Source organism: Cebus imitator, unplaced genomic scaffold (assembly GCF_001604975.1).
Source record: "Cebus imitator isolate Cc_AM_T3 unplaced genomic scaffold, Cebus_imitator-1.0 Scaffold255, whole genome shotgun sequence".
NCBI lineage: Eukaryota > Metazoa > Chordata > Mammalia > Primates > Cebidae > Cebus > Cebus imitator.
Window position 1 is genome coordinate 2,801,466 of NW_016107570.1, and position 21,368 is coordinate 2,822,833.

A 21,368-nucleotide genomic window follows, 5' to 3' on the forward strand; every position below is an offset into this window, starting at 1 on the left:
CCCTGTCTTACTGAGGTGGGATGTATAGGAGAAAATTTTGAGAGAATGGTGGCCCCTTGAAGAACATGTCAGATGAAAAGGATGCTTAAAAGAATGCAAACAGCCAACCAGATTCACTATTTACCTTATTCAGGCAGAGCAGAGGGAGGCAGTAGGTAGAGAGGAACTGTGGGAGGACATCCTTGGTCTCCGGGTGGGGTGGAGACTGTACCTGTATCTAACCTGGGCTTGTATAAACCATGTATTCAAAGCATGACTTTCTAAAATATATGGAGCATAGTGGCCTCTGGAATGCTTGGGTTCAAATCTTGGCTTTGCAATTCACTGGCTGTCTGCCTTTTCAGCAACTCAGTTTCTTCATCTGTAAAATGAGGATAGAAATAGTTCCTACATCACAGGGAGGCAAAATGCTTACAAAAGTGCCTGAAACATGTGACTGTGGGACTCAGGAGCTGCTGGAATGCAGGAAGAGGGTAGCCTCCTCTCCCAGCCTGGGAGTGAGGGGCTCCTGCCCAAACCTGAAACGCCTCTGGCTCCCAGCCCTAGACCCATCGCAAGACCCACACAAATCAACTGGGTGTGATCTCAGTAAGGCCGAATCTTTCTTCTTGACAGATCTTTGGACTATTGTAGCAAAAGCTCTCAGGCCAAACCTTGCAATATTTAAGTATGTTTGTTCTAAACAATTAATTATTAATGAGTCATAGTCTTCAACATTATATCGGTTTCTCCATCCAGGCTTTAAGATGAAAAGCAGAAACTGTGACCAAGATTGGAAAATGAGAAAGACACAAAAAGATCTCTTTTGTGCTCATCTTTTCCAACTTTATAACAACCCCCACCCCACCTGGCTTCTCATGTTCTCTGTGGTTTGCTCCACCTGGCTGAGGTCTTCTGCCACATGGCGGGCCTGGAGCTGTGGTTGGCGTGAGTACCTGAGAGACTGAGGAGGGACTCTTAGAGATGTCACTTCTTTACCTCTACCTGAAGAATTCTTCAATTCACAAGACAATAGTTGCATAACAAGCTGAGTCTTCATAATGCCCATTACAGGTCAGTAGCAATAAAAATATCAATGATTGCATTTTTTTTTCTTTTTTATTTGAGACGGAGTTTTTGCTCTTGTTGCCCAGGCTGTAGTACAGTGGCATGATCTCGGCTCACTCTAATCTCTACCTCCTGGGTTCAAGTGATTCTCCTGCCTCAGCCTCCTGAGTAGATAGGACTACAGACGCATGCCACCATGCCCAGCTAATTTTTGTATTTTTAGTAGAGAAGGGGTTTCACCACATTGGCCGGGATGGTCTTGATCTCTTGACCTCGTGATCCGCCTGTGTCAGCCTCCCAAAGTGCTGGGATTACAGGCATGAGCCATCGTGCCTGGCTAATGATTGCAATTTTTTATGCTCATTACATCCCAGGTGTGGTGCTAAGCATGTAAATATGATGTCATCAGTGATGTCTTTCGTTGCAAGTGATGGAGAACCCAGATACAGCAGATGCTGCTGGTGCCTGTCATACCCTCTTGGCCCCATCATTTCTGTGTCTACCATCTCAGCTTCTAGCTGCCAGCTCCTGCAGCTCTTTGAGGGCCTTTTCTGAAGCAGAGTCCACTCTGCCTGTGTGTGGGTCTGGCCAGAGTGCTAAGGAGGTAATGCCCTTCACCCTACCCTGGAGCAGCCCTCAACTAATGACAGATGGGACTCGGTGGGTCAATACTCCTTCCCTTGCCCTCAGGTGATACAACTCCAGGGCAGTGTGATTTGCAGTTTCCCAGAACCCCCCCCCCAGAATCATGTTCCAGCTGCCCCCAGTGGCACTGGTGGAACCATGGATGCTGCACTGGTTTCCTTCCCTCTCCTGGTCATGCCCTGTGCTTCCTCCTCTTGTGTTCCCTCGGGTCATCTCCCAAATAAACTATTTGCAGTTGAGTTTTTGCCTTAGGGTCTGCTTCTGGGGAAAATAAACTAAAACTCCCAAATTCAATTGTCTTAAGGTTAAAAAAAAGAATTTATTTGCTCACATAATAGAAAGTCCAGCTTCAGGATTGGCTCAATTCAGGGTTCAAATGCTGTTCACTCCCCCATCCCCATAGCCATCCCTGTGCTTCTCCTTTGGTTTTGTATCCTCCAGTTTTCTTTTTTTTTTTTCCCCCGTTTATTTATTTTATTGCATTTTAGGTTTTGGCTCCAGTTTTCTAGAAGCTCTCCAGGCAGCTTCAGGGCCACATCTTCACAATAACCAAACCAGGGGTGGAGTAAGGTCAACTCCTGATATAAAATCCAGGGGAGAATTAAGTCCTATTGGTCCTGCATGGGCAGACATGAGCCGTGGGCCATTCTTAAAGCAGCACTGGTGGCTAGGCAGGTGGCCTATGGAGGTTGCCCATTCTGAGCTGGGTGTTCTGCCCTTGGGAGGTCTGAGGTTGAGGGTCAGGAAGGGGTGGTTCCTCAGGAAGAAAGGGAGAGCAGTTACTCTGGAGGGACCGGCTGGCAGGTAGCCACCCATATTCACGCATTGTCCTTTTCTTCACCTGTAAGTAGGCTTCCTCGCCACTGACAGGTGAGTATACCGAGGCTTGGGACAGTTTTTGTCCAAGGTAATTCAACTGAAAAGTGACCTGGGCCCCAGATGCAGCTGTTCCCCAAATTCTTTCTCTTGTACCTATATTGACTTAAATGCATTTTAATGTAAAACTCACAAACATGCCTTTATTTCCCACCCTTTTGATTTAGGACCAAACCTTTTTCAGTGTGGACTCACTGACTCCAGTCCACCCGTCCTGCTGGTATAAACCATTCTTGAAATACTTGCCTGTGATTTGTAACATCAGTGTGTTTAGAGGGAGAACTTAAAATGCTTGGTAAATAATCTGAGTCTGGAATTCTTTTAGATGTTCACATGCCTCTCCTCAATCTTTTACATTGTCTCCCTCCATTGCTATCTAATTTGACAGTAATGTTTTTTGGAAACTTGCCTTCATTGAGCTTTTCCAAAGCAATCAACTTAATTTTCACTGAAACAAAAAGTTCTCTTTTCTTTTGTATTTTACCAGTTTACAGGATAGTTAATTAAATTACTTGATCACAATGACACACACAGCTGGCATCGGTAGGTTTGGGAACACACATAGCTGACTCGGTTGGCATGCAGCTCAGCTGGCAGAAGACAGTCCAAGCTTCCCAGAGGGACGAGCTGCAGCCGAGATGCTCTGCCTGCTGCGGCAGCAGAGGAGAGACTGGATGGTGAGAAAGGGGCTTGTTAGCCAACTGGGCCAGTTGCTTGGGGAAAGCTGTCTGGGAGCACTTTTCCTGGGACATGGAAGGTGTTCTGAAGTGGTGCCTGCTAGGAGCCGCCAGGGATATTAGCTGTAGAACATTCCTTCTGGGCAAGGGTTCCTGCCTAGTGCTCTGAGGATGTGCGGGAAGGGACGGAACCACATGCCTTGATTATCCTTAAGGCTGCAGAAATGACTTGTCTCTTATGTGATTGAGAGCTTCAATGTCAGGCAAGAACTGAGATTGGGAAAGTTCTGTGACCTTGTGACTTTTCTGGTGGTCTCAGAGTAGGTACGCATTTGATGTCCTTTTATGTGTATTGATGAATAAGGGGTATTTATTCAAGATCACCACTGTCTATGTATGCTTTTGTGTAAATTAGAAAAATCTACTCTCTTTGGACGGATGAGTTAGAAAAAGGTGCTCTCTCTGGACACACAAGACCTCTTTTCCAGGTCAACACAGCTTCTTGGCAGAGCATGCACCTTGGCTGGTGGAGCATGAAGTCAATTGCCACCTTCCTCATCCCCTCATCCAGGTGTCTGGCTAGTGCACAAGCTGTACAAAGGCAAGCCTTTGTGATGTTTTAATCTCTTATTGTTCCTGGAGTTCTAGGCTGAGGGACAGGGCTCAGTAGTTGTTCCTGCAAGCGTGGAGGATGCATCTCTACCAGCAGCAGTAGCTGCTGCCCTGGGAATTTGCTAGAAATGTAAATTCATGGGCGCTGCCCCAGCACTGCTGAATCTGAATCCCTGGGGATGGGGCCCAGGTGTCTGTGTCTCAGGGATCCTCTTAGGTGAGTCCCATGCTTGCCAAGGTTGAGAAGCACTGCAGTCCCTGAGCCTGACTCTAAAACAGTGAGCACAGTGGAGCCTTCCCAGTTGGTGGGTTTGGTTCATCTCAGCTGCATTCCCCTGGCCCCTGGGAGCTCCCACTTGTGCTGGACATGACTTGTGAATATCACCACTGGGCTCGCCTCAACAAGCACAGCCCCTGCATTTCTCATGACACTTTTACTTCGTGGGAATGAGGAAAACCCTTACTTCCTGGAGCAGAGGAGTCCAGCCAATGCTAGGCAGAGCAGGGCCTCACGATCTAGGAGGTTGAGTGACCCTCGGAGTTGGGAGGAGAGGACACAGAGTCTGAGTGAATGTAGGGAAGCCAATTCTCACACCATGGGCTGGTGCATCCGGCTGCTGTTGGCCTTGAACCAAAGCAGAGGCTTGGGGGAATGGTCAGTTCTTGCATCCCCAAAGGAAACAGCTTCTTTATTCTCTAGGACCAGACTGATGTCCTTGTAAGTCCAAGACCATCTCTCCCACCCCATCCCATTCCTCCAAGCAGCACAGATAAAACCTATTTTGTCAGTGCTCTCTCTGTCCTGCTCATTTTAAACTGTCTCCATCTTGTAGACATTTGATTTCTTTCAAGTTTGAGTCCCTCTGGAGGCTGCTTCATCTTTCTGCTTCCTTCCTTCTAAAATGGTGTGGAGGTGAGGCCTGGAATTGTGGCCATTCATTAGCCCAGTGTCTTGAGGATGATGATGAGGGCATTATGCAGGCAGAATAACGCCTCCCAGAGGCACAAGTTACTGCTGGAGTTTAGACCACCAGAAATCTGTGTTAAAGACTCAGTGAAGTCTAGTGTACACTTTAGTATTTAAAGCAATAAGAATCAGAGGCACAAAAAGCAAAGCACAAACAAAACTCTTTATATGTGAAAAGAGGAAGAATTAAGCCAGCTTTCTTCTCCTTTCCAGCTCCTGTGAAAAGAACTTGGAAAGGAGTTGATTACATTGCAGAAATTGAGAGAATTTTCCACCCTCCCAAAGTGCTGGGCTCACCCCACATCCCCCCAGAAGGTGCTGAGACCCCAGTGCCTACAATGGAGCACTGAATCCTGTTCTGGAAAGAGCGTTTTGTTATTAGAGAGCCCTGGATTCAACAAGGAGCACCATTTATATCCTTGCTGTGTGACCCTGATTGAGTTTCTTAACTTCCCTGAGCCTCTTTCACAAGTTACTGCATGGTAATATCAAGTTGGTACACAGTACAGAGGCAGTGTAAGAATTAGAGGATGGATCTGATGTACTGGCACAAAGTAGGCATTTAAATGTTTGCTTCTTTCCTCCCCGAATCACTTGTCAACACAACATTCCTTATGCTATCTTATGTTATGTAATTACGTTATGTTGTTATGCTATGCTATGTTATGTTATGTTGTTATGTTATGTTACTCCGTGTGGCAGTCTAGTGAGTGATGGTTAAGAGTTGGTGCTTGCAATGAATAAGGCTAGAATTCAGGCTCCCCATTTTTACAGCAGTATGAACAGGGGTGAGTTGCTTAGTTTCTCTAGCCCTCAGTTTCTTCCTTTGTAAAAGTAGAGGTCACCTTAGCACTTATCTTGAATGATCATTGAGAGAATAAGATAATGTGTACAGAACTGTGGTTAGAACAGTGACTGGCCCATAGTTATATATGAAAACTACTAAGATAATGATCATATGTAAGCATGGAATGCTTCAGTTGTCGTGCATGGAGAGGCTGTTCCAGCTTCTTTGTTAGGCGCCAAGGACACGAAGACCAAGGAGCCACAGTTTGGGGCTGTGGGGATCATCCAGTCCAGCTGGGGAGAAAGAAAGTTAGGCAGGTGTTTCTTTCTTACAGCAGGTGAGTGATGACAGCTGCAGGCCAGGCCAGGGCACATGGGAGAGTGCACAGGGGTGGGAGGCAGGGAGGCAAGGGAGGGACGAGGTGGGAATGAAGGTCCAGGCAAGGCTGGTGCAGAGGCACATGCTGGCAGGCTGAAGTCAGCAAAGCAAGTCGCAGGCACTGGTGGCTGGGAACACAGTTGGAGACCCTGGAGCCCATCCAGAGCTGAGGTGGGGAAGAGGCAAGGGGAAGGTGAGCTGGATTATCAACTGCACCCAGCAAGCATTTTTGTCTATATCCTGAGCCCCTACAACAGTGCCTGGCACGTGGAAAACAGCAAGTAATTGGTTGACTAAAGGAAAGTGAAAGAAGAGGTTACAATAGAGGCAAGAAGAGATAATGACCCCGGTGATATCTCTGAGGGAGCCAGAGAGGGGAGGTCCTGAGCAATGGAGGGAGGAGGTGCCCAGCCTCCTCTGTGACAGGAGGCGGGAGATGAGGGTGTGTAGAAAACACAATTGTGGGACGGTGGTGAGGGTGGGGTAGGAGGAGCTGATGAGGGCCTGCCTCAGCCCTTGGCAAGCTGGGAGGTGGAGCTACTGCCCTGCTGGGGATGGGGGATGTGATGGAGGGGAGAACCCTAGAAATGGAAGAGGCAAGGGTGAAGGTGAGCTGGATTATCAACTTCACCCAGAAAGCATTTTTGTCTATATCCTGAGCCCATACAGCAGTGCCTGGCACATAGAAAACAATAAATAATTGTTTGACTACAGAGAAGTGGAAGAAGAGATTACAATGGAGGCAAGAGGAGATAATGACTCCAATGACACCTCTGAGGGAGCCATTCTGGCCCTCAAAATGGAGAGGCTGCCTCCATTTTGAGTTGGCAGTGATCAGGAATGGGAAGAGAGCTCCCAGAGACTGGGGGGATGACTGAGGGGCCAGAGCATGTGGATGCTGGAGCGGGAGGAAGGTACCATGGGTGCCATGGTGGCACTTTTCTCTCACACACCTCACCTGGCTGGTGTGGGCACAGGGAAGGGGACTGAGGTCCATCAGAGTTTGCAGTGGCACCTGGCTGGTGTGATGGAGCAAAGCGATGAGCCACTGGGTCTCAGCTGGGGAGGGAAAGGCAGACAGAAAGGACCCAGCTGTTTCCAAGAGAAAGGAGGTCAGGAGGCTGAGGCCAGAGCAGCAGTAATGAGGGGACCATTTCCTCTCACAGGTGGAGGTTTCTTGCCTTTGTTGGAATTCTTCCCCTACCACCATATCTGTATGTACAATTTCTTATCCTTCAAGGCTTCACTCAAATGTCATTTGAACTTCTCGGAGCTAAAATTGCTCCCTCTGTTGAACTCCTATCTTCCTTAGGGCTGTAATTATTTGTGCATCTCATTCTCATCTTTCTCTTGAGAATGTAAGCTCCTGAGGACCACCTCAGGTTTCAACTTCACCCCCAACCCCCACACTGCCCCACGGAAGCTGGTGAACTGCTTCCTGTGCAAGGCAGGTAGGCATTTGTGACACGAGACCATCACTTCTAACAGAATCAATTCTATGTCTGATTGATGTTCCCTTACAATTAAAAAAAAAAAAAATTCTGCCAGGCACGGTGGCTCACACCTGTAATCCCAGCACTTTGGGAGGCCGAGGCGGGTGGATCACGAGGTCAAGAGATCGAGACCATCCTGGTCAATATGGTGAAACCCCGTCTCTACTAAAAATATAAAAAAATTAGCTGGGCATGGTGGCGCGTGCCTGTAATCCCAGCTACTCAGGAGGCTGAGGCAGGAGAATTGCCTGAACCCAGGAGGCGGAGGTTGCGGTGAGCCGAGATCGCGCCATTGCACTCCAGCCTGGGTAGCAAGAGCGAAACTCCGTCTCAAAAAAACAAAACAAAACAAAACAAAACAAACAAACAAAAATTCTATCTGTAGATTCTCTTTCTGTAGAAAGGCAATGCTGCATGAGAGAAAGCATATACACTTTGAATCAGGGAAACACAGCTTTCCTTATTGGGGTAATGCATTAATGTCCTAGTGACCAGAAATGATATGTAAATAAGCACAGCATGCACTTGTGCATATAATAACAGATCACAAAAAGACACCCCTTGCTTGGGATGGCATAGATGGCACCAAGACAAAGAATTTGCAAATGGATTTCAGTCCCCACGTGCCTGGCAGCCAGACACCTTTATGCAGAGCACATCTGTAAATTGTGGCCTCTGCAAAATGCCTGGCATACAGTAGGTATTAAATAAAAGTAGCAATTATATTTATAGCTATACTTGGTACATTATTATTACTATGTACAGTACCCACCTGGCATTGCATGCAGACAGATCTTTGGATTAATATTCCTCTGCAGTTGAAGCTTTTCTATGTTAAAGATTAAGTCATAGGCACACAGTAGCAGTCTGTCTTGAAGAAGAAAAATGAAAGGCTGTAGTAAATGACGCTATTAGAATTATACTTTCCTCATTACAGAAGTAATATGACCGTGTTTTGGGGCTCCAAGCTCTCACTGATGCTGAAATTTAGAAGACAGGGTCTACACCAGAACCCCAGAGTAAAAGGACTGATTGTGGGAAGTCATATAAATGGATTTGATCTCTTGTTAGTGGTCCGTATTCTCTTGGTAGGGTGAGAGAAGTCCACTTATTATCAATAAAAAAGAATAAACACTTTATAGGAAGCTATTTTCTCTGTCACAAAATGTTTTATATGCCTGTCAATAATTGTAGCTTTTAAATATGACATATTGATGAAAATAGTGGGACAAAAGGATGCTTTTTTCTGATTAGAGTGAAAAGATTTTATAGTCTTTATTTTATGGATGGAAGTAATCCAACTCACAAACTTCAGCTATCTATAATCTTCTATGGGAAGGCAATAAAAGAAAAAGAAAATTCTGAAAGGAGCTCTTTCAGCTAAGACCTCAAGCGTGCAGACCATGCCCTTCTCAGAACTGGCTCCTATGGCTGCCTGGAGGACCTCAGGACCATTGCAGCCCTGGGTTCTTGGTCAGAACTGCAGGTAGGGTATGCATAGTGACTGTGGTTGAGAGGCCCACCTTCCTGGGAACCGGCATTTGCCTCTTACTCTCTCATGGAGATGAATTTGGCTGTCTACATTGACCAGAAGTGGCAGCTGGAATGTTTATGGGTGAGCAGAGAAAGCCAGAGACTCCTAGATTTGATAGTTGGAAAGGCAGGAGAAGCAGATATGGTTCTCTCTCTACAGAAAAGTTGCAAGAACAGTGCCACAAATACCCATTGATCCTTCTGGTGGATCTACCAGGTGTTAATATTTTGCCACATTTACGTTTTCTCTCTGTAAATGTCATTAAACACATACATATATACATTTTTATTCTTATTTGCTAAGCCATTTGGGAATAAGTTGCAGATATCACAACCTTTACTCTCAAATACTTAGGATATATCTCCTAAGAACAAGGGTGTTCTCTTAGAAAATCACAATGTGATCATCGAGTTCTTGACATTGAACGTGGCTACAATACTATGGTCTACATTGCAGTCCTGTTTAGTCTCCTTTAATCTAGAAGAGTTCCCCAGTCTGGCTTTGTTTTTGGCAACATTGACATATCTGAAGGATAGAGATGTTGTTTTGCAGAAGCCTTTCAGGTTGGGTTTGCCTGGTATTTCCTTGTGATTTGATTCGGGTTGTGCATGTTTTGGCAGGAATACCACATACGTGCTGTTCTATCCTCTTTACTACATCATATTAGGAAGCATGTGATGTCAGTTTGTCCCATTAGTGGTGATATTAAGTCTGATCTTATGGTTTAAGTGGTATTTACCAGATTGCTTCACTGCAGTGTACCTGGTCCCCCTTTGGAATTAATAAATAATTTTCAGGGAGATAGAAAACGGGTTTTAAACTAAAAACGCTTTCACAGTTGAATAGTGTTGATCACACTTTAGAAACTCGAGCCTATTGCTGCTGTTGGCAAGAGGAAGTTATAAAAATAAAAGTCTTCTCTCTTCAAAACTAGAAAAAGAAAAGTACTTTCAGGAGAAGGAAAAACCTTTTCCCCTTTTAAAATTTGGAAGGCAGAAAATACAGAGAGGATAGTGGGTAAAAACAAGCGAAAATGTGGGAACTGAATTAAAATATTCCAGACTTCTGGCACTCACCCAGAGTAAATGAACAGTGTGCATGCACTCTGAAAAGATAGAAAATGCCATATATATATTTATATTTGATGTGATGGGTGCAGAGTGGTGGTTGCTCCCAGCCAGGTCATTTCAATAACAACAGGAGACCACAGTTCCTGCTGAATGGCATCTTTCAGGCTGAAGAGCTTCCGCCGTCTCTCCACTTCCATACTGATTAGAAGTGCTTGAGATACATCATAACAGTGTCAGTGCAGTGTTTATGGGGGAAATTGTCGCTGTCTCTTGCTTGTGGAAGGTGACATAATGGGATTTCTTCCCTTTGTCCTGGTGACAGGATGATGAGCACTGTGTGGGCTCCAGTTCCGCAGGCTTTGCCATTCAGGCATCCGGCGCAGCTGACAAGCCCGAGGATCAAGGATCGATGGAGAAGGTGTGTCCTGTCACTTGGGCGCCAGGGGGAGGTTCAGCAGACGGTGGGGAGCCAGTGGGTGCCCCCAAACTTCTGTGTGAAAGAACACTTAGAAATGCTGGTCGACTGAATGAAAGTGGGAGGGGCTAGACACCAAAGCTGGGGGCAGGGAGGCAGTCTCTTCCTTTCAGTCTGTTTCCTGGGAGGTTTCTGAGGCGCTGGGCCCAGAAGACTTAGTGGTTTGGTACCCAAGGTGACTTTTTCAGGGTAGGTGTCTAGGTACAGATTCAAAGCATCTTTACCTCTTGTCACTTCCTCTCCTACTCCCCAACCCCAAGTCACTGACATGATTTGTCTGTGTATTAATATTGTGTCTTGTTCCAGAAGGGTTTTAAGAAGTCTTGGTGTAATATATTATTAATAGTGTTGAGCTGCAAATTTCAGTTGAGACAAATTAAACAATATGTACTGGCGTGAGGGGTATGTGGAGGCAGGGGAGGGAGAGAGAGAACGCGAGCCCTTCATTTACCTTGTCATTTTTCCCAAGTGAACTAGACCATCTCTACCAGTACCACAGGAAAGGGGATGACATAGCAGTAAAACTGGAATAAATTAGTTAATTGTGAGTGCTTAGGTTCTGGCTATTTCAGGACTTTTAAAGGTGATTTTATGATTGCCAACCGCTGCCTTGATTTTGATCATGGCAGAAGCTGCAGACTGGTCTCCCTGGCTAGACTTATACTTTCTAGTCCACTTTCTAACTTGCTGCCAGAGTGAGATTTCAAGCACACAGACCTGAACACAGAATTCCTCGCGTGAGCATTTCGTGATACAGCCTATTGATGTCTAAAGACAGCACTCCTTGTGACGATTTGTAACAATAATACTAGCAGGACAGGACTAACGTTGTTGTTATGATCCTACATTTGTCAAGCCCATGATATGTGCCACGTGCTGTGCTAAATGCACATATTATTTAATAAATCCCTTATAACAACCCTATGAAGTAGTCACCATTATGTATTCCCATTTAACATATGAGAAACTGAGGCTCAGGAAGCTAAGTGACTTGCCCAAGGTCACACAGCTAGCAGGTTGCTGAGCAATGTCTGGATCTAATTCTAGAGCCTACACTGATCTCCTTAAGTCATGCTTTGCCACCCGAAGGTCGAGTGTCTCCTGGCATTTGCACAGAGCAATGCTGATAATAGCTAATCTTTAGAGGGCATTGAATATGGATGAGGCACTGTTTCACACTGATTGACACTGCTGTACATAATCAAACCTTGCAACAACCTGGTGTTTGGGGGAAGTGCTGTTATGATCATCTTTCCATCTTACAGATGGGGAAACCAAGGCACACACTGTCCTGCAGCTGGTAAGCGTCAGGCCAGGCTTCAAACCCAGGCACTCTGGAATCAGAGACTGCCCTGCTCATCACTCACCATGCTGTTTCTAGTACCTGGGTTCAGGTGTCCAGAGCCAGGTGTCTACACATGCTGGTGTCTTTCAAGGGATGTCCCTGTTAACAAAAATAAAGTGACATTTGAAAACCTATAAACTGGCAGGGCCTTCCAGCTGTCATCTGGTTCTGTCCCCTGAGCCAAACCAAATTCACCCCTGCTTTTTTGAAGACAGCTAACAGGCTCCGTGGGTGCTAAGCATCCCCCGGGGATGGGGATTCTGCACCTCTCTTGGTTGCCTACTCCAGTGTTTTATCACCTCAGGATGCCACCAGACAGATGCCTTCAAGGTCTCTCAGCTGGAAAAATGACTATGAATAAAATAAATGAAGCTTTCAGTGATGGAAGCTCCTGATGGGGCTGACAATGGGGTATTTCCCAGCATCTGTTTCCTGCCACTTGGAGATCATCTTTTTATTGCCCAAAGATGCTGCTACTGTTTTGTCACCGGCCACTAACCAGCCGGCCGCTCAGGTACTGGAGTCCAGAGCTGCCTCATTATTCAATGCCGTCAATGTCACACCCCACACTGCAATACATTATCATTCAAATGAGCCAGCCACAATGGAAGAAAAAAATATGCAAGCTGATTTCTCTCCAACGTCCTTTTCCCAGCAGTCCCTAATTACAGCCGGCAGTTGATTGGGACAGTTGAACATGGAGGCTGATGGGGCCAGCCATGGTGTTGCCATCTAAGCAAAACACAAACAATGCATAAACTCGCTGTATGCATTAGGTAAGCAGGATTTTATTCACAGCTCAGTGGTGTAACAATGCCCTGAATTTATCAGTCAAAGGTCTGTTACAGTGTTTCTCTTTTTGGTTTCATATTTTTGGTTCTTTCTCTCATTTAAAAAATCTGATACATTAGTGACCTTGGCTTATCCCTGTTTCCTGTTTGCTCTGTCCTTCAGAGTGGTTTCATGATGGGTTTTTTCCTATCAAATGCTCAATATTTTTCCAAGGATGAATGAGCTCCCGTGCTGTATTCTCTGTGCATTCATTCATTCATTATTCATTCTTCAGACAACCAATATTTATTGAACACCTACTACTGCTAGAACACTGTGCTGGGTGCTGGGGATATAAAACAGACATTACCCCTGCTTACCATGGTTTTAAAGGCTAGTGACAGAGCTGGGCATGTAACAAACAGTCACATAAATACTAATTTGCAAATTATGATAAGTGCACTAGAGAAAAAGAAGAGAATGCTCATATTCTTGCATGCAATCTAAGTATATAAGAGGAATGCTTGTCCTCCGCACTAAGAATGGACACAAAAGATACATCGTATTCTTCTCCAAATAACATTTTTCTTAGGGTACACCCTCATACCTTAAAAAATGTATTAACTTTCAAAGTGGTCTATGTTTTTCTGAGGGAGAATTGGATTATTCATGAAGTTCTTTGACCTCTATGATAATCTCATCAGTTTTCTCTAACCCATTTCATCAGCTTTGATTACTGCTGTGTGATGTTCTGCGTCCCGTCAGTGATATTTAGAGCTTGGGATAGTCGAGTGTTCAGTATGAGGAAGACAGTCTTCCTGCATTCTCATTTGGCAATTTTGTCTTTAGGTTTTCCCTGTGTTCCAGACACTGTCCAGTTCAGCTCTCTGTTCTTTTCACCTGAAACACAGAGCTTACCATCAATGAGCTCAGATAATTTTTAATACATTGTGGTGGTTATTCCCTAGACAAATATTTATTCAGCATCTGCTTCATGGTCTTTCTGGGTCCTGGAGATCTAGGGGTGAAACAGGTCATGCACTGAAAGGTATCATGCAATCACACTAGGGCAAAAACCTGCTATGATGGGGGAGGCCAGGGAATAGAATGGGGCACATGGACTTGGGGTGGGGGACCAGGGAAAAGTTGTGAAGGAGATGACACCTTAGCTAAAAGAAGAGTGTGCCTGTGGCCAGGCATAGGGGTGTTGGTGGGCGAGGAGAGCAGCAGATCTGGCTTGAAAGAGACAAAACCTGATGCATTTTAAGAATTGAAAATTCTGGGGTTGGAGAATGAGCTGTTGCAACAGATGAGGCTGAAGGAGTAAATAGGGGTTGGGAATGACTTTTGAGGCCCTAGTAAGGGATCTGATGGTGGAAGGGAGTAGATAGATCAGGTTTGCTTATAAGACTGTGTCCTGGGGCTAAAGCTGGAGGTGGCAAGAGCTGTTGGGGACCTGTTGTGGGGTCTACACAGAAGTGGCACAGTAGGGGTGGAAGGGCATGGACTCAGAGACATTTGTGAGATGGTGTCAACCAGACTGAGGATCTTCTGTAAAATGTGAGAGATGAGGGCGAAGGAAGAAGCCACTGAGGAGGCAGGAAAGGGGACAGAGGCAAGGATGTCAGCTTTGGACCATGTTTGGCTTTTTTTCACCTTTTTTTTTTTTTTTTTTTTTGAGACAAGGTCTGGTTCTATCGCCCAGGCTGAAGTGTAGTGGCAAGGTCTCTTCTCACTGCAACCTCTGCTTCCCAGGCTCAAGCGATCCTCCCACCTCAGCCTCCCAAGTAGCTGGGACTACAGGCATGCACAGCCACACCCAGCTAGTTTTTGTATTTTTTGTAGAGACGGAGTTTTGCCAGGTTGCTCAGGCTGGTCTTGGACTCTTGAGCTGAAACCATCTGCCTGCCTTGGCCTTCCAAAGTGCTGTGATTACAGGCATGAGCCACTGTGTCCAGCCTCTTTTTCCACTTCTTACAGGAGCGTACGCAGAGCTGAGCTGCTGTTTTGCTGTTTTCCTTTTAGAATCTTCACAATGTTCTGTAGCCTAATTGTACCGTACTTCATACAACTAGTCTCTTTTTGATGGAAAATTAGGTTGGTTTGGTTTTTACTATTATAAACCATGCCATTGGGAATCTGGCTTCAGGGGAATTTCTAATAGTGGGATTGCTGGGTCAGAGGGGTTAAGAGACTTACCAATGTCTCCCGGTCAGTGAGTGGCAGAGCTGCTATTCCAACTCTATTGGCAGGACTAGGTCCGTGGCCTTTCAACTCTGCTGTGCTGTGCACTCCCAGGCTGAGTGACTGGGAACTTTGAATCTCAACATTCTTCTTTTGTGGAAGGAGGACCAGCTGGCGGCAGGGTTGGGAAGTCACTTGGGGAGCTTCTTAAACATGCAGCTTTCCGCACCTTTGGAATCAGAATCTCTGGAGACAGGCTTGGAAACTGACATTTTGAATTATGTCCCTGACACTTAAGCGGCCAGTTGATCTTGATCCTGAGTCCTGTATTGAAACTACTGGCCCCTTCTCAGAGATCTCCAGCTTTAAAATCTCAGGATTCAGGACAGACAGTCCCCAAACAGCACTACCCTCTGTGTCAGTTCCTCCAGGAAGTCAGAGGAGAAGGTGGGAAGGAGGACGCCCTCCCATGGTATCCTGTGATGCCATGCTGGATAAAGAAGCTCAAGTGCCCAGATGTCCCCCCATCTCATGGACCAGGAGGCAGGAAGTTATGCTGTGGGCTGCATTCCTGCTCTACTCCATTCCTCTGCTCCCTAGTAAGGCAGTGTGCTCATGCCTGGACTAAACTCTTAGCTGTGATTAGCAGATCAGCAGCGGGCCTATTCAGTGCTATATCTAGCACACACCAAGGTCCCTTTGACCAGGAAACACTTCACTGAAAGTAGAAAGAGTCCCAAGAAAGAGGTATGTCCTTCCTCTCAGCCTGGAAAGCCACTGCTGGGGTGTCCCACCCCACACTGTTTACGTCTCAATTCACAGTCTACCAGCTACATGTTGGAAGCACCTGGGGCCAGCTGGAAAAGTCCAGATGCTAAGGCCCCATCCAGAGATTCTGATTGAATTGGTCTGTGAGGGGTCCAGGGCAAAGTTCCCTCAAGTGACTCTAATGTTCAGCCAGCTTTGGGAACCACTGTGCTATGTCTTGTGTCCCCTCTTTTGGGGCAAGGTGGGTGATAGCTTCCCTGGCTTCCGTGGGGCTGGCCCAGCCTGGCACTGATGTGGTCATAGGCATAGCCCACAGGTCACCTCCTGGGCAGCCAGACAACAGCATGGGGTCAGCTCTGAGACTCTGGCTGCTCCCAGAGCCTGTCCTGGAGGAGGTGTGTCCGTGCAGATGAGGGTGCGCCCCAGCTCCCTCACGCCACCTGCCAATACAGCTTGCATGCAGCTTGGCCTCTGCTCACAGGCAACAGCCCTTTTCCTTTTCTGAAATTAGAACGTGTGTAACAAGCACTTGCATCGGTTCCTCTTGGCTACGGAGCGGTGTGATGCACCAGCAGTGTTGCTCATGATTTATGACTAAAAAAAAATGTTAGGTGAAAAAGGAGCTTTGTTCCCAGAAGGCTCTGTGAAGTGGCACTATTAATTTGGAAGCATTAGCAACCATGTTCTGGGCACCCCTACCTTGACTTTGTGTCATAGCTGATGACAAAAATAACAATCAATCGCTGATTATGTGCCACCATGACCAGCTCTCTCATCTCTCTAAATCTCTGTGTTTATTCACCTATAAAACAAAGAGTTGTGCTTTTGTGAGATTTTCTGCTCCTGGTATCCTGTGCATCTCTGAAGGGTAATTAAGTCAACGCTGATGCTCCTTGGACTGCCCTTCTCATTGGAAGAGTATTAGTCACAAGCAGCATAAGAACTCAGGAAGCATTTAAGCTGAAAGATGAAATACTGACTTCGACTAGAAACATACTTAGCTGGACATTTTGCCATCCCCAGTATGCCAGACAGAGGATGTGGGGGATGATGCCTTTAAATGTGCATTTCTGGCCAGGTGCAGTGACTGACACCTGTAATCCCAGCACTTGAAGAGGTCGAGATGGATGGATCCCTTGAGGTCAGGAGTTTGAGACAAGCCTGACCAACATGGTGAAACCCCATTTCTACTAAAAATAGAAAAAAATAGCCAGGAATAGTGGTGTGGCCTGTAACCCCAGTTACTTAGGAGGCCAAGGCAGGAGAATCGCTTGAACCTGGGAGGTGAAGGTTGCAGGAGATTGTGCCAATGCACTCCAGGCTGGGTGACAGAGTGAGACTCTGTCTCAAAAACAAATAAATAAAAATAAAATAAAAATAAATGTGCATTTCCACTGCTCTGGAATGAGGAGTTTTTGCAGAGGAAACAGTGCCCCAAAGCCCCAGCTGTCCAGGGGATGTAGCGTTTTGAGAGGGGCTCCATGGAACACTGTTTCCTATTTGGAGTCAGCCTCTATGCTTGGCAGCTGTGGACCTGTCTGAGAAGGAGGCTGGGGGAAGGCCTCTAGGGGAAAGGGAGAGTGCCCAACTGGCCAGGACATTTGTGTTCTGTAGCCTTGGAATGGATTTTTATCATGGGCTGGCTGGCTCTCTGCCCTCTCAACCCCCTGGGTGGCAGCTGAGCTGGGAACTCCATGCCTGTGCACTCAGCTGGCTCCAAGCTTCTCCGGGACTGATTCTGGGCTTAGAGGGGTGGGTGGGCAGCCCTCAGCAGATCAGCACTGAGTCTGGCTGTGGGTCCATCTGGCCTTTCCTCCTGGCTTTGGCTCTGATCTCAATTAATGTGCTCTAAGCTGCAATTAATGGAAAACCTCACTGATAGTGGTTCTAATAAAGAATACATAGGATCCTATATACCTTGAAGATCCAGTTAGATAGATGCCAGGCTTGGCTGTTTGTTAGAGTAATGACGTCATGAAAGACCCATATTCTTTGTGCTTCTCCCCTCTACCATCTTCAAGGTTAACTTCTTCCTCTGGCTGGTAGCAAGATGGTTGTTGCTGTTCCAGGCGTCACATGTGGATGTGATGCTATCCAAAGGAAGAAGAGAGACTGTCTCTTTCTGTGGCTTTCTCTTAAGAGAGAGGAAATTTCCTCTCACATCTCATAGGCTCTGGTTCAGTCACATCTCATGGGCTCTGGTTCAGTCACATGTCTGTTGGGATTGCTTGATTGGCTTAGATTAATCATCTATGGTAGAATGGATTGGAGGAGTCAACCCAATGTTTGCCATGATTTCTCATGTATCTATTTTCTTGCTTGATAGTTGAATTGTCTATTTTTTTTTTCTTTGTCATCTTCTTCTTTAGCTATTTGCCAATGAACTCTCTTTTTACCTTCAAGTTCCATTGCAAGGCCCTTCTGAGTTTATTGCAGGTGGACACGTCTAAACTAGACTCTAAGGAGTCCAGGAATTACAACAATCACATCTTGTCCATTGTTCCTCTTGGCCTGATCCATCTATCTCTAATTCAGATAGTCTTCACTCCTGACCCATGCCCACTGACCTCAGGGAAGATGGAACTGAGCTGAGTCCAAAAGTAGAATTGTGGAGAGCATACAGGAGAGACCCTTGAAGCCTAACTGAGTCTGCCAGCAGGAAACCCTGTGATTAGAGGAAATTGTATTCTTCTGTGTATACATGTGCATGCATGCAGATACATGTGTGTGCATGTACACAGTGAGCATGGGCTGTGGTATGCACCCAGTTGGACCCAACTGGACCTGTGCACATAACTATCTTTGTATCTCATGCCTGGCTTTGTTGGTCTCTCCGATTTCCAGGCAACACTTGCTACGTTCTGCGAAGGTTTTGAGGTTGCTCTTTTAAGAAATGAAATTGCCTTCCAGATGCTTCTTTCTCTTATTTTTTCCTCCACTTGACAGAGCTACCTAAAATTCCCATTCAGGGGCTCTAAAGAGAAGTGTATCATTTCATGCTCCCTTGTTTAGCTTTTCCAAATCTAAAGCCAAAGCTGGCACAGCTACTGATTAATAGAAATCAAAAGCAAAGGCTGGGCTTTTGATGGGAAAACTGCTGCATTAGAGAGGGCTGGTTGTTTTACAATTGCAGGGTAAGTCCATAATATTACCCACCAATGAATAGCCATTAGATTGCAAATTACTGGTCACTTTGCTGGACGGCTCAGTCATCCTGTAATCATGATCATAATATCCCCCTGTAATGGTCAAGCCCAGGCACCTACCAGGAACCTGGTTGCTGAGGCGCCAAATTGCTGGGCTGTGTACAGTAATGATTATCGCAGCAGGAAGGAAGAAAAGCTGCCCTGAAGTCCTGGGTGTGTGGCATTCTGTCCTAGTTCCTCATCAGAAAGCAGAAGGGCTGTTGGAAATGACTCTAGTGTTCCCTCTCTCCAGCGTTCTACTCACTGGGGGTCTAACTTTGTGTGGCTATCAGGTTCACATAGTGTCTTGGGCCAGTTGAGTTGTGAGTCCTGGGCTGACGAGTAGAAAAGGAAGGTTGTTCTTTTATCCCCAGCCTTTTGCTGTGGTGAATTGTGCCTGTGTGTGTATGTGTGTGCACACCCAGGTCTGTGCCTCTGGTGATGTATTGGGCATGAAACACACAGAATGTTTACAGTTATTAAGATGTGTGTACATGTGTATGATAAAACATACAGGGGAGCCTGTAACTTTACTATATTTTTAAGTTGGGTCATGGCTTTATATCTTACATGTATGTTACATGTGTCCTTTTGTGGTTCAGCTATGAAAAAGAAAAAGAAGAGGCAAAGCTGATGGAGGGATGAGCCCTTAGCTCAACACTTGGCTGATCTAAGGGTCCCACCGGAAGCAGATGGCATGCTCCGGGGCAGCTAGGGAGAGTTAGGGGTCTGATAGACACACTGGCAGGGACAAGGGCAAACAACAGGGACTGGTGACAGGAAGAAGCCTCACTCACTCCCAGGCCCAGGGGTCAAGGGGAGGGAGCTGAGGCTGAAGAAAAGGCTTCTGGGAGAAATAGAGAACCCGACTTCACTGTCCTTTTTCCCTCCTTTCTCTTATTACTGCCTTTTCTTGGCCAAACCCAACCAGAAGGCAGAGGGCAAGGGAGCCCTTAGGCACTTTCTACAGAGGGAGAGCAGGCAAGGAAGGTGCTGGGGGATGTAGAGAGGGAATGTGGACATAGCCAGCACTCAGTCCAACATGTATTTGATAATGGGGTGTCTACCCATTGGCCAGCAGGAAGGGACTCTTGGGCCCTGCCTGGATTGGGTTTCTAAGGTCTGCTGCCTGGGAGTTACCATGGCAGGCTGTAGATGGGCCCTGCCTGCTGTGCCTGCATGCTTGGTCCACAGAGACAGTGATTCCTCAGCATCCACCCAGCTTCAGTTCCTGCCCAGCATTTTGGTTGCCATTCCTGTGGCTTCTGGGTTCCAGGAAATGATACGAGATGTCTCCCTGGCAGTGAGTGCCTTGAGCCAGAGTAGAGGGGAGGAGGCGCTTTGGATAGGAGCTTGGGGGCACGTGGGTGAGTGGAGGAGTCTCCCACAGGCTCAGAGCCTGGACATAAGCCTTGGCCATGGCTTGCATGGAGGCTCTGGATGGGCCCTCATCTGTGTTTCACTTCTCTCTCTAATTTAGTAGACGTGATGTCCTGCATAATTTTGTAAGGAACTACACACCCCTCGCCAACCCTCCTTGCAAGCACAAGGGAACACTAGCTAAGAAGGGAGTGTAAGGTTGGCATTACTTCAGTTCCCCCAGAAAAATACCATTCCCCACCCTGAGAACCTGTTTGCCAACAGCTTTTAGCAAGGCTGAACTAGTGACAGGAGAAGACTCAGATGGCATTCTGTAAAAGTAAAGAGTAAGGAAAATGGCAAATGGGAATAGTGTGCCTCCTCTACACTAGGTGTGCTCTAAATGCTTTACCTATGTTATTTTGTTTGATCCTCATGACAACCCCATGAATCAGGTACATAACCTGTCCCCACTTTTCAGATGAGGAAACTGAGGCACAGAGAGATTAAATTATTTGCCCGGCATCACACAGGTGGTAAGCAGCAGAGCTAGGATTCAAACTTGGGCAGACTGGCTGCAGAATTATGCTCTGTCCCTTTTCCTTCTTGGCTAACTTCTCTTAGTAGGTGCCAAGAGACAGGATGTTCCTAAATATGAACGGAGTGTGGAGCTGGAAGGCGCTTTGGGATTCATTTAGTCCCCTCTTTGTGTTCTTACAGTGGAGGGAACTGAGGGCTCCAGGGGTTTAGTGATCAGGTCTCCGGGTCCCTGCTCTGGAAACACTGGGCAGCTGAAAGGGGGCCAGCTGTGCCTGGTGATATGCTGGCAATTTTCCTAGCTCTGTTTACCAAGTAAATTTCTTTGAAGCAAAGTTCCTTTTATCCAAGAAGCAATGTGACCTCGAATCTTGTTTTCATAAAACATCTCTGACGTTAGCCACATGAGGCGAAAGCCCTGGAGGTGTTTGTGCTGCCCTTGTGCTCCCTGAATCTGATGCTGTCTCTGTTTCTACTGTGAATAACAGTCAAGCATCAGGCCGTGGGGAGCCCAGGGGCCAGGTGAGCTGGGCATGCTGGGACACAGATAAAAGGAGATCGTTCATCAATTTCCCAGGGGTTCAGGGGCACCTGAAGCATCTTTGTCTACAGAGGTCCTTGGCCCACCCTGCCAAGTGGCTGTCACAAAGAACAGAGT